Source organism: Manacus candei, unplaced genomic scaffold, assembly GCF_025592945.1.
Source record: "Manacus candei isolate 608988 ecotype Guabito, Panama unplaced genomic scaffold, ASM2559294v1 h1tg000028l, whole genome shotgun sequence".
Classification (NCBI taxonomy): Eukaryota; Metazoa; Chordata; class Aves; order Passeriformes; family Pipridae; genus Manacus; species Manacus candei.
Window position 1 is genome coordinate 41153601 of NW_026138076.1, and position 12750 is coordinate 41166350.

The 12750-nt window shown below is 44.7% G+C and overlaps 1 protein-coding gene across 9 annotated transcripts in view; it reads left to right on the top strand.

Annotated features, from left to right (window-relative positions):
- Nucleotides 1-8111: 8111 nt before the first annotated feature.
- The window catches only part of WDFY3 (WD repeat and FYVE domain containing 3), a 167008-nt gene continuing 162369 nt past the window's right edge, over nucleotides 8112-12750 (top strand). For 8 of the 9 annotated variants that reach the window (XM_051790879.1, XM_051790885.1, XM_051790883.1 and 5 more), the window contains exon 1: nucleotides 8935-9309. The gene's annotated coding sequence lies outside the window, so the exon portion shown is untranslated. Of the gene's footprint in view, nucleotides 8395-8594; nucleotides 8755-8934; nucleotides 9310-12750 lie in introns of those variants that run through there. The other variant, XM_051790880.1, reaches the window with a different exon arrangement.

The following is a 12750-nucleotide window of genomic DNA, read 5'->3' on the forward strand; positions in this document are numbered from 1 at the left end:
GACTTCCTTAGGAGGGATAACTTTGCATGGCCAAAAGATTGGCACCTCTTGAAGTTGCTGAAGAAGGGAATTACTGCAATGACTGTTTCTGCAAGCATTGCCTTGTACCTCTTTGGCTTTAACAAGAAGAGCTAAGCAGAGCAGTAGTCTTCTCCTAAAAATGTGGTTTGTGGCTTTCCTCCAAAAAAAGAAAGAAAAATCTCCTTTCTTGATTTCTCATTAGGTAACATGGGGAAGGAACAGCTGAAGTGTGGTCTGCACAAGTCCATCTCCTGATAGATAGATATCACTCCTGTAGATAGATAGATATCACTGATAGATATCACTCCTGTACCTTGATTTACTTCCTGTAGCCTCTGCTGGAAAATGTAATGTTTCAGACATACTAGTGGATGTTCCCACTAACCAGCTAAGAGAGGTTATTCAAGCTCTATTGGCCACTTCCCAGAACACAGATTTTGCAGGAACTGCCGTCTCTTTTCTCAGTTGTGACAGTCAGCATTTTCTGCTGATGACTCGACAAGAGTATATCCCTGTGCCTTTCTGATCAGTGCCTGAATGAGGAAATAAAAGCTAGTTGCAGGGTTTGCAGTTTATCTCTTCAGAGGGCACAAGAGGAAATGATGAGGAGAGAAAGCTAATATGTTGAGGGGAAAGATTTGCACTCCAAATGAAGGAACACCCTCAGGAAGAGCTTGTGGGAAGGGACTGTTTTCCAAGAGCCTTCACTGGATGTTTTGAGAGAGCAGGGTGGTTCATGCAGAGACAGCAAGCGTGCAGTAACACTTAGGACTGTCTTCTGTCAGAGGCCCATCAAATTCCGGAGGGCCCTGCCCTTGGTTTCCTACTGCTGACAAGGTACAAAACTGTTGTGTGTTTTGAGGAAGAAAGGATCACGTGATGTAGGGGAATAGATAAGAGAATTAAAAGGGATATGTAAGCTAGTATTTGTACTTTTTGGTTAGCTGATTTAAGGGGGGGAAAAAGTAAGCTTAAAATCATGCAGGGAAACTGCTGCCTTTCAAACCCAAGTCTTCACATATTCACACGTTATCCATCAGCAATAAAATAAATCCACATGTTTGCTATTGTTGGGGTGAATGTACATCTTGCAAGGCAGTGTTCAAACCCTGTCCTGTGTGTGATCAACCTGTATGTATGGCTGGCGTGAACTTCAGAAGCGGATTACATCAAGCTGCAACCTCTTCTTCTGCCTCAGGAGGTAAAGTTACAGAATCTGCAGCTGGGGATTTGGTTCATTTTTTCATTTTTAGAAGCTACATTTTATATTTGATAGCGGTAATTGGTTGTTGAGAGAAGAACCCATTCTTTTAGGCAGTATTGAAGCATGAAAAATTTAAATAAAAAGCATAAGAAAGCTGATGCCCAAGTACCAAGCTGGTGGTAGGTTTGCCATGGGACATTCATACATGGCTTCTTCCAGAACTGGTTAAACATTCATTTTCCCTATCAAAAGAAGAAACTTTTTTGCCAAAGCTGGTTGGCTAAAGTGATGAAACCATAAAAAAGCCAAGAGTCACTTCTTTCCTGTTGTGACTCAAGGCAAAGTGTCATTTTTATATGCTTAAAGTAGCACATGCTAATAATATTCAGATGGACAATGTTGCTCACAGGTAATTATCTGTACCCATCTGCATAATTCAAGGAAAAGCTTAAATCTTTCTCTTAAGTCTGCAATCTACGTTTTGCAATGCATGAGGTGCACTGAGCAAGGACTGTAGACCAATTGCTAGAATATTCTGAGAAACCAATTGGGTTTGTAAGGAAATAGCATGGTATCGTGGTAACATGGGCCCAGAGACTAACATGTCTAGTCCTTTCAAAGGCACTGGGTAAGTGATTATAGATAGCATGAAGTGTGTTTTGTTATCCTCAAGACCATGCAAACACACCAAGGCTGTAGCTTGTCTCTACTACAATTCACTTCTCTGGACACTGGATGTTATCCTTATCTTAACGTGGATTTTTCCAGTGGAGATGTGGACCCTGTATATTGGGTTAATACAAGCCTTCTGACAAGACACAGGTTCTTTCCAGTTATGTTTCTCCTGGTTTATTCAGAAGTACTCCTTAGCCACCTAGCATTCTACTACAGAAAACTCTTATCATCTCCTTTGGGAATAGTCAAAAGTTTGGCTAATAAGAAATCTCTCTGAATCACCTGGCTGACGTGATACAGCTGGAGATGGAGGATGCACCAAAAATGCTTTTCTGTGTGAAGTGAAATGAAATTCCCTTCCCAAACTGTAACTTGAAGGGAGATTGATGATGGAAGTTGCCATTAACAAGGCTGCCACAGGCACTGAGAAATTTTTGTTGTTGTTTCTTGAAACTAGCTTTATATGACATGGCTAATAATATTAGAAAGGCTTCAAGTTGCTTGATTTATTCATGGGCAAGGGACTGTCAAAGAAATTACTCCTCTACCGTAAGCTATGTACACATCTAAAAGCGCCAGACTCCCTCTGTGTACCCACAAGCAATTCTAATGCTGTTGAAGAGGAAGAAATTCCAAATTCTTCCAGTGCAACATTAGTCATGTGAGGATCTAGCTCCATTTCAAATGAAAACATAGGGGGTTTAGGAACAAATGTGTATAAAGTGACTGTAAAATACATTAAGGCTAGGAACTAAATGGAAGAAGTATGGTACCATGGAAAGAGCAAGTTTCTGGAATAGCCTTTCTGAAGTGACAACAAGTTTCATACACTCATGCAGTAACTCTTCCTTTTTTTCAGAGAATGTTAGTAATTTAGTAAAAAGGTTAACCTGGCTTATTGTTTTCAAAGGGCATGGTAAATAATAATAAACAGTAAGAAATAATAAATATTTTTAACTAATGTGTTCCTTGACAGCTGGAATAAAAGCAGTCCCCTCATGACTTAGGAAATGAGGGTGCTCTCAATTTATTTCGTCTCACAATTTTCTGTACTTAACAAAGTCTGTGCCATGACAGCCTCAGGTTGTCTCCAGGTACGCATAACAAAAACCTGTGGTGGCAAAGACTTTGTCTGGCTGCATCAGTCACTCATTGGAAGAGAGGAAGCTAGCAGTGAATTTGCATCTTGATAAATCAAATACTAAGGCTGAACTGGGAAAGTACATGTTAAGGCAGTTACAACAAAGCCCTTTTAGTTATAACTTTACAAATCTCTTTTCTTTGCTGGCAAACATGTTCCTTCTCTTTGCTCTGCAAAGTTTTACAATAAATCCTTTGGAAGGCTGTCTGGTCCTTGGATTACTCCATGACTTTGAAGCTGTTCTTGGATTAGAGTATCTTCCTGGGAAATCGATGGTGCTGTGGGAGTTAGTTTATCTGCAAGAGTGGATTTCATGCCTGAGGTTTTGTGACCATTTTGTTACAAAAATGATGTGTCTAAAAATAAATAAGGTACATAACCCACTTTACTCAGTTTTCTTCCAGTGGGAAGCTGACCTGCGGCCCTCAGATTTTCCATTGGTCAAGGGATAAACAAATTTAAGTTCCCAGAAAGAGCTATCTTTATGACTGGTACATCTAAAATAGAGCGATGTATGGGTTTTTATTTGATCAGTCATTTCAATCTCTCCAAGCTACCATTATGGCTTTCTGTGAAAGCCTGTAAAAATAAAAATATCTTAGACGAAAATAACACTCCCTCATTCTAACACTGTGGAGTGTCTCAGTACACATTTGGCACATCCTCTGAGGCTGTATCAACAACAATCCAAAATAGGCTGATGTAAAAGGCAAATCATAAAAATAAGTGGTGTTTGGTGTCTGGTCCTGTATCCTCTGAGGCTTCTGACATGCACTAAGTATAATCTACAATGCTCACAGGATAAAATAGTGGGCATTAGAGGTTGTGCAGTGATGGTCAAGGTCAAATCCAGTTCTGCAAAAGAAATGCATTGAATTCTTGTTCTGTTAAACTTTTTCACAAAACCTGATAGCAAAGAGCAGCTTCTTCATTCTCTTTGAGATGTACTTTACAGACTTCAGAGTTTCTTCTGCTACACAGTAGTAAAATAAGTACATATGGGATTTGTGATAGGAGAGCATTTTGCAATCTCTTGGTGTGAATATGCATAACTTCATCAAAATAAATAAGGTGCATGCTATTCTCAGACATAAGTGACTTTGTTTAAAACCATCTTTCCTAAAATTGCCTTAAAGACTACATTAATACAGATATTCCTCTTCTGGGCAAACCACCATAAAATGCACTTTTTCAGCCTGTTCGTTTTGAGACTCAACGTAAGCCTTCACAAGCTAGTTTTTTATATGCCATGTGGAACGGTAACACCTCTGAACAACAAAAAGATAACTGGAGGTCTGTAGGACTGAACCAGCAGCACTGACACCACTGCAAGTGAAGCAAACCATCAACATAATCCCCTTTTTTTTTTTTTTTTTTTTTTCTCCAGAGGCACCAGATGGCAGCATTTTTCCCTCACTCTGAGTGTGATCTCATCCTCTCGGATTCACTCCTGGGATCATCAGGCTTTGAGGCTGCGTAAGCCACCATGACCTCAACTGAACTGCACCTTCTCTGTTGCCACCTGCTCCTTTTCCCTACTTTCATTGGATGTGCAGAATCACATTCCAGTGGCCTGAACACAATCCAGGCACTTGAAATCTAGGTTGCCTTTTGCCTGTGCAGGTCCAAGAGTCCATAAGAATCATTAGCATACAGGCACGTAAAAATTTAAACCCAGTGAATATGGCTCTGACCTCTAAATTTTCAATATCCTCTAAATATTAAGTAGCATGCAGTTTATTTGCCATTCTTTTTCATTTCCCATACACACACATGCACAGTGTAATACTTGTTTGCAAGCAAGTTTGGCATGTGTCCTTTTCTATCAATGCTTTATTCTTTGAATCTTCTAATAATATCTCATTGTATGCAAGTTATGTATGATGAGTAACCTTTGTAGCAAGAACTATAGAGGGGTTTTTTTGAGAACTGCAAGCTATGGTTTCTTTTACAGTTACAGAGGTGGCCTAAAGGTTTGTGGGCTGGGAATTCTATTGTCACACTCTCCACTGTCCTGCTTCTTCCCCTAATCCTCATGTTCTTGCTTTCAACGCTGTTTTATCAGTGGTTTTTCCACAGAAAAAAAAAACAACCACGTATTATGTCCAGCTGTAAAAAACTACTCATAAATTGTCCACCTTTGAACTCCGATTCTGAAGCACTGGGATGCAAATGTTTATTTATTTGAGCTGTGTGACTAACATCGACAGACAGCAGAAGAAAGGCTGTTTATCCAAAGTGGAGCTGGATTCCTGGGCCCCAGAGGGTGAAGGAGGAGTAGCCCTGGCTGCTGCTTTCTTTGTTACTCCATCAGGTTGCTGGTGTTTCTGCTGTGGTGACTGTTTTAATGCTTTACAAATGCTATGAGCTCAGCAGTAGACTATTTGGGAATTGTTTAATTTACTAACTTCTGACAAACGGGCCATTATTTTTCTGAAGAACATATGTGACAAGGGAATTTACTTTTTTTAATTTCCCAAATTTCAGCCAAATTCAACATGATTGTCACAAGACAGGGGCACTAGACCCTTCAGTGCTCCACCCTTCCTGTTATTTAATGCCAAAAATTATCTATCAACAAGGAAGAAGGACAGAGGGAAGAGCACTTCTCAAAGGAAGTCAAAAGAATCTTGTATGATGAAAATGTTAGGCTGTGCAAATTTGGAAAACGGTGCTATTTTCTTCTGTTGAGAAAATTTTAATGAAAAAAATGGCTAAAATTCTTCCAATTTTATTTCATTTCCTTGTAGCAATTTCTTTCCAGTTCTGGATTTGCCTGTACTTTGGTACTAGCTAATATATGCAAACAGGACAGATGTAACTTCACTGCCCAAGATGTGTGAAATAAATGCAATGGAAGTACGTGAGTATCTCACCTGAAAGCTGTGTGGCATTACACCACTGAAAGACAATTGTGTGGGTTTCACCTTGCCTTCTAATAAAGGAGGCAAAGAAATTTAAATATATCTCCACGGCTTTTAATGAATGATGCAATCCCTTGTGCACAGTTGCTTTGGAAAGTGGAAGAAAGATTAATTGTAAACACTTTCTTTTGTCTAACTATAGCACTGTAATTACTATCCTGCATCTCTTCTGAGAAAGAGGAGCAGGTACCTGTGATGAGCTTTGCAAGAGGAGAGATGTTGAGGACGTAAAAGGAGTGTTTGGTGTCACTCAGTATGGAATGTTACAGCTTGCCATTATTTCTTTTGGAGCAGTGACAACTGACCGAAAGATGGGAACTATAAATAGGAATGCAATGAACATTAGCTGCACAAGAAGAAAGCAATATAAGCTGGCATGCAGCAAAACGTGTATCTGGCACACAGCTGTCTGTGCAACTCCACTCCCACTGCCATCCTGGGGGATTTTTCTGATTTCCCACTACCAATAATGAATTAGGAACAGCACTATCTCTGTTAGCTTTGGTTCCTACTCAGTAGAGCTGGCTAAGATAGGTCTTGTTAATCGTTTACATATGAAAGAGTCAAGTACCCTTCTACACATAAATTACAGAGAGAAGATTGTTTGTTTTGTGAAGTGTAACTGCCATGTACCATTCACAGACTGCATCTTGCACAGTAAGTGAAATAACTGTTGGAACAAGCTGATGAAATCAATGCTTCCCTTTGCTACAGTCCAGAATGAAAATAGACCAGATAGGGCCAAATTCCACCTAGGAGAGTGCATTGCGTTCTTGCCACTAGACTGGCATGGCTTACACGTTAAGGAGAATGCACCTGTAAAAATTCAATGCATGTTAGCTCTGAATGGGCTGAGACACAGACTTTGGCTGTTTTGTAGCAGAAATATACTCTCCACTGACTCTGAGCTTAGCATTCAATCCAGGGGCAAATTATTTCAGTCTGGTATGTCACTCATACTTTTCCTTCTGTGTATATGTTACTCCATGATGCATACAAAACATGGTGAGTGCCCTCAAAAAGGCATGCCCTGAAAGCAAATCTGTAGTTTCATGTTTTGACCATCCTCACTTTCCCTTCCTGTTCTTGTAACGTTTCTCATATGGCCTTAGCCATAGAACACCATTTTTTTTTCCATAGCAGACAGTGACAATTACTTGTATTAGCAAGTGATGGGGAAGAGGAGGCTGCAAAGGGAGGTTGGGAAGAAGCTGTTAAAATGCTCTGTGTCCAAAAGGTAGGCAAAAGTAGGCATTTCATTAGGAGGGACAAAACAAGATATACATGGCATAAAATTTAAGTTTTTTTCCAGGGAAATGAGAATACCAACTGTCTAAGAGCTTCTGCCACTGATCATATTACAGTGGCTGTGGTAGGACTATGGCTGACATACTGCACATGATTTCTCCCTTGGTGCATATTCTTCGCTGATAATCCTGCACAGGAAAATATACAGGGTCGGTCATCCCCATTCGAATCAAGCTATAGCCTGTTCTCCTGAGTTGGGCTGGATGTTGCTCCGGCTAATACAGTGAATTTAGGATGTCTGAAAACACCTTTAACAAGAAAACATGGCATTGTATAGTGTAGGCAAGGAAGATATACACTTGTTCTTGCTTATTTTGTTTTGTCAGTTGGGAGAAGTAGGCTTTGTTTGTTTGGAATTACACTTTTGCCTTCAGTGAGTGCTCCTTAGCAGCTGAATTAGAGTTAGCCTCACTCAAGACAATTTGTAAGTCTTAAGTAGAGAGTTTTCAACACCTGAATGGGATGAGGTTGATTTCCACTGCCAGCTGAACAGCAGTACATCGGCCATTAAAAACATTGGGTGGATTTACATGTTTGATGCTAACGGCCAGAAAAGGAGGAATGGATAAATGGTGTTTACTCCATTTGTCCTCAAGCACAACAGAGTACACAGCTTTGTTTAACAAACCCCCGTAGCAGAGGCAAGAGGCAATAGTCCTGCTTCCTGGTGCTTGTGATAATTTGCCAGTGAAACACAGAAGTCTCGGATGGTTTGTGCATTGTTTATTGCAGCTTTTACCCCCCCCCTCCCCCCGCAGCCAGATTCTCCCAAATGCTATTTTGTTTTTTTCAATGAAGACTTCAGAAAGGATTTTGTAAATGAAAAAATACCCTCAAAAAACCTGCTGGGGGTGAATGGCTGTTAGCAGCTGCTTTCTTGAAGGAGGCAAGTTTATAAGTGACTAGAAAAAGGCAGAAGGGTATCTGGTCACACACGTGTGGACACAGCTTTGCACTGTTCCTCGGGACTATCCAAGTGGATGAAGCTTGCCTTGGGGTTGCAATGACTCCCTGTGCTGTGTGCCCAGCACCTGGCTGAACTGTTGCTTTGCTCTGCTGACAAAAAGGAGTCCTTTGGCCGTTGGGAATTTAACTGAACTTCTGGATTAAGTAGGAAAAAGGTAATTTCTGTGTTTAAACATCTAGATTCTATGGATGAGACTGGTCGGCCAGCACAGATGGTCGACACTAGGGATATCCAGTGGATTTTCCCTAGATGTACGCCTGACTAAAAGCGAACGGAAAGCACCTAAACCCCAACTCGAGGGTGGCTTATTTGCTCCGGCATTGACCTGCATTCCCTTCCTCATCCCACATCCAGGCTCCTGCCCGGGACGGCTTCTCCCGGCGTATCAGCTGCTCGGGCCTGTGTTGCCGGGGATGGCGGTGGGACAGAGGGGAGAGGACACGGGCGGTCAGCGCTAGAGGAGCGGGATTCCTGTCAGACAACGAGGGGAAGCCAAACCCACCGCTCTGGAAAGGTGAGATAATTGTAAAAAGGCCCAGAACTAAGAAGGCGACCCCGGGCCTGCCAGGACGGACCGCCTCTCCCCTGGCGGCCTCGCCGGGCCGCGGGAACAACCGCAGCCAGCCGGGAGCAGGAGGAGGAGAGGGAGGAGGAGGAGGAGCAGAGGGAGGAGGCAGCGCTGGCAGCCGGGCGGGGAGGGGGCACTCGGTGCCGAGGAGGAGGACTAAGATGGCCACCAGCCGCCGCGGGGAGCGGCCCCGCTCCCTCCGCGGCCCCCTCGGCCCGGCCCGGCCTTGATGGGGCCGGGACGACCCCGGCGTCCGGACGGTGCAGCAGCGGCGGCGGCGGCGCCTCCCGCCGGAGCCCGCCCGGGGGGAGCCGCCCTCCCAGCCCGGCCCGCACCGCCCGGCCGCGGCCGCCGCGCCGCGTAACCCCCGCCGAGCCCAGCCGAGCCCTGCCCGCGGGAAGGAGCGGAGAGAGAGGGAGCAGAGGAGAGCGAGGAGGAGCCGCCCCCCGCCCCCTCGCCGGGCCGGGCACAGCGGCACGGCCGGGGACCCGCCGCCCCACGGTGAGTGCCCGCCGGCCCTGCTCGCCGCCCCCCGGGCCCCAGCGCTTTGTTGCGCCGCCGGCGGGCCCGGGCAGCCCCGGCGCCCCCCGCGGGCCCGGCCCGGGCGCAGGCCCCGCTCCCCGGGGATGCCGGGCCGGGCGGGAGGAGGGGGCGGCGGCGCAGGTGCCGGGGGCGGCGGAGCATTGTCACTGCGCGGGCACCCCACCTCCGGCTCTAGCGCCGGAGCTGTGCCGGGGCCGCAGCCGGGGGGGCCGCGGGAAGCCCGGGGGTCGCGGCGGAGCCCCGCGGGCGCTGGGCCGCCCCGGCCGCCTTTGTTGTGGCTGGGGCGGGCGGTTCTCCCGCGGGAGCCTCGGCGGGGAGCGGGAGGGGCCCGGCGGCCCCGGCCCTGACAGGGCCGGTGGGGAATGCGGGGGGGGTCGCCCTTCGCCCCGGGCCGGCGCGGGCACCGAGCGGCTCCCGGGCCGGGGGTCGGGTCGGGTTTTCCCCCCTTTGTTTTATTTTTATTTTTGACGTACGGGGTTATTTTGGCGGCAGTCTCGAGCTGCCGACCCCGCGGTGCGGCGGGGACATTGAAGTTGTAGCACCCGACAGGTTTGTCCCCGGCGCGTCCCCGGGGACAGGGATGTTGTGGCTCCCAGAGGGTTCGGGACACGGTGCGGGGGGATTTGCGGAGGTGCCGAGGTACTTGCTGCATCTCTGCAGCGTGGGTTTTTGCCCTGCCGTTGTGGGAGGTGATACACGTACATGGAGGGGTTTTCATAGAGACCAGTCAGTGGTGCTGGGTGCTGAGAATCCAGCGCGATGTTCACCTTGAAAGATTAGGACCATAATTTCTAGCTGTGCTTATGTTGCCTGCATAGGGAAAGACTTACGGAAGAGATAGTGCATAGGACTAGATGTGTTTATTTTGACCTGCGGTTTTAATGAATAATTTCTTAGCTAACTAGGGTAACTCACACGGTTTCAGTGTAGACCTGTGAGTCCTGGCCTTACTTTAATGATTGAATTTAGGTTTCTTGGCAGTTCAGGTTTGTGACAAGGTCTGTGTGTGTCCATGTATTGCGTGTTGTAGCAAACACGAGTTATTTTTCTGCACCAGAGCTGTGTTGCTCCCTGGTGCCTGTGCTCGCCCCTGTGCCCAGTTATGGCTGTACAGCTGTAGGATGTTTCTGAGCTCACAGACTCCTATGGATTCAGTCAGGCTCTGCAGAGAGCCAGCTTGATTGCATCCTTGGCACATTTGGTGACAAGCTAGCAGTATGTTGAAGTAGGCTATGTGAACAGACTGTACAGTTTGCATGAACTGGTGTTTCTGCAGTGTTTCCCTCAGTCTGTGCAGTCTTGGTAAACTTGCAGCCTTTGCAAATAGGAAACTGCCCTGCTGTGGGAACTGGTCAGTCGCAGTAAAGCAGCCAAATCCCTTTCTGTGCTTTTAGGTTAAAGGCAGGCGTGTTTATGGTGCAGGACTTACTGGGTGCTGGAAACACGTGTCTGTGTTAATGTAGCGTTGTGCCTTTGCTCCAAGAGCTGGTAATCTAACTTTGGCTGCGTGTTTGGAGTATGAGTGGGTGTCTCCTCATTATGTGGTGTGGGTGTGTTGAGCTCAGTTGGAGCCAGCTCTGGAATTCTTAACACTGTTGATAGCAAGGTGTTTTGGGTAGAAGAAGCCCTCAAATATCGGTGGTAGACCAGAGGTCAGTGAAGAGTATTCTTCAGTTTGGTATGTGTTTGCTAGGAACTGATGTGTTTGCTCTTCTAATTTGCTGGGCAGTTTTTAGGCTGCTAGACTAGGAATAAAAAATGTAGTATGTTTTGGGTTATGTGGTCATATTGCATCTCTTAGCCAGCTGATTATCTAATTGGAGCAAGTTAAGCACAGTGCTGCTGTGATTTTTAATATCTTCAGCACCCATTTAAAAATGTATTATAACATTTCTATGTCAGGGTTTAAGTAAGGGCTGGTGTATCTGGTCAATTGTTTTATTTACAGTTCAGTGCATCAGTATCTGCTACTTGCTAGTAGTGATAAAACATAGTACTATGGGAAAGGAACTCTTATTTCTTTCCTTCATAACAGAAAGGTGCTAAATAACAAAATCATTATAATTCTTAGTATTTTTGACGTGGAAATAACAGTTTTAGATCAGAAGGCTGTATTATCTTGTTGCATCTTGCTGCATGAGTTGTCTGAGAAGGTAAGCCAACAGCCATCTGTGGGTAAGGAAACCTTGGTGTTTAGCTCTGGTTTACTGGAGCCAAACTGCCAGAAGTATGCAAGGCAAGCAGGTCTTCAGGATGTATATATTTGTGTTGCTGTTAGAGGAATTCAGCAACGCATTTCCCACCCACCAGCCTTACATTAACTATTTCATAGTTCTCTGCAGGCGTTCAGTGAGATTTTTTAGCATACAGAAAACTTCTGTGGTGCTTTATGTGCAGGGTATGGGGTTGAGCGTGGGCAGATATTCTGCTTGCCCTTTGAAATGCTCAGGACTGTCATGAGATTGTTTGGAAACTTTGGTGTTGGAACACGGGGTTTCACTTCCCAAATGTTTGTAACTGTTCTGTGGTGTTGGGTTCTGGGGATTCACTTGGGTTTTTGAAGATGTGCTAAGCTGAAGATGTAAAGAAAAGCCAGTAATTTCCTCTCCGTTGGGTAAATTGCCAAAGACAAATCTGCTCATGTTAATTAGCAGTTTCGCTCATCTTTGTAAGTGATTTTTAAGTTCCTATTGCAAAATAGTGGAAATAGTGTTTCAGCAGTGGCCTTTGACTTGCAGGACTTCCTGCTATGAGGAAGTCTTGTGTCATTTGTCCAAAATAAACAGATTTTTGAGAGGGCAGATAAAGTATACTGTGAGAAACCATACATCTAACTCACAATTTACCCCCTGGTGCTTGCTTGTTTTTCTGATAATTAGAACCACAGAAGTCTATTCATATGGTATGTTACTAGAATGAAACTTGTGTTTGGCAATGGGAAATAGAATTTTTTGTTGGTCCATAGTACAATTTTTGGATAAGTGTGTAGGGGGAAAACAAATTATTTCTTCATGGCTTTAATACAGAAGCTATTAACTTCACTGGTTTCCTTCATGATTCTTTTTTGGTGATAGTGTTGCTAATTGCAGTAGTACGCTATTTAAAATGTCCAAGTTGTGACAAATACTCAATAGTATTAGTTTCTTTGAGGTATTTGTAATGCTGATTGTTTTACATACTTTTTTGTTACTTACCTGTCCTGAGTGACCAACAGCTTGAGTTATAACCATAAGCCTCCAGTGAAGGCTGAGGTGTGCTGATGTAAGATTGTCACATCCTCTGGAACAGCTCACTTTAACTTTGTCATTTGGTTTATAGTTTTCATCTTGTAATAAACAGTTTCACTCTTGTGTAGCTCCTGTCATCTTTACATCCTGCTGCTGGGCTGTTCACACCTTG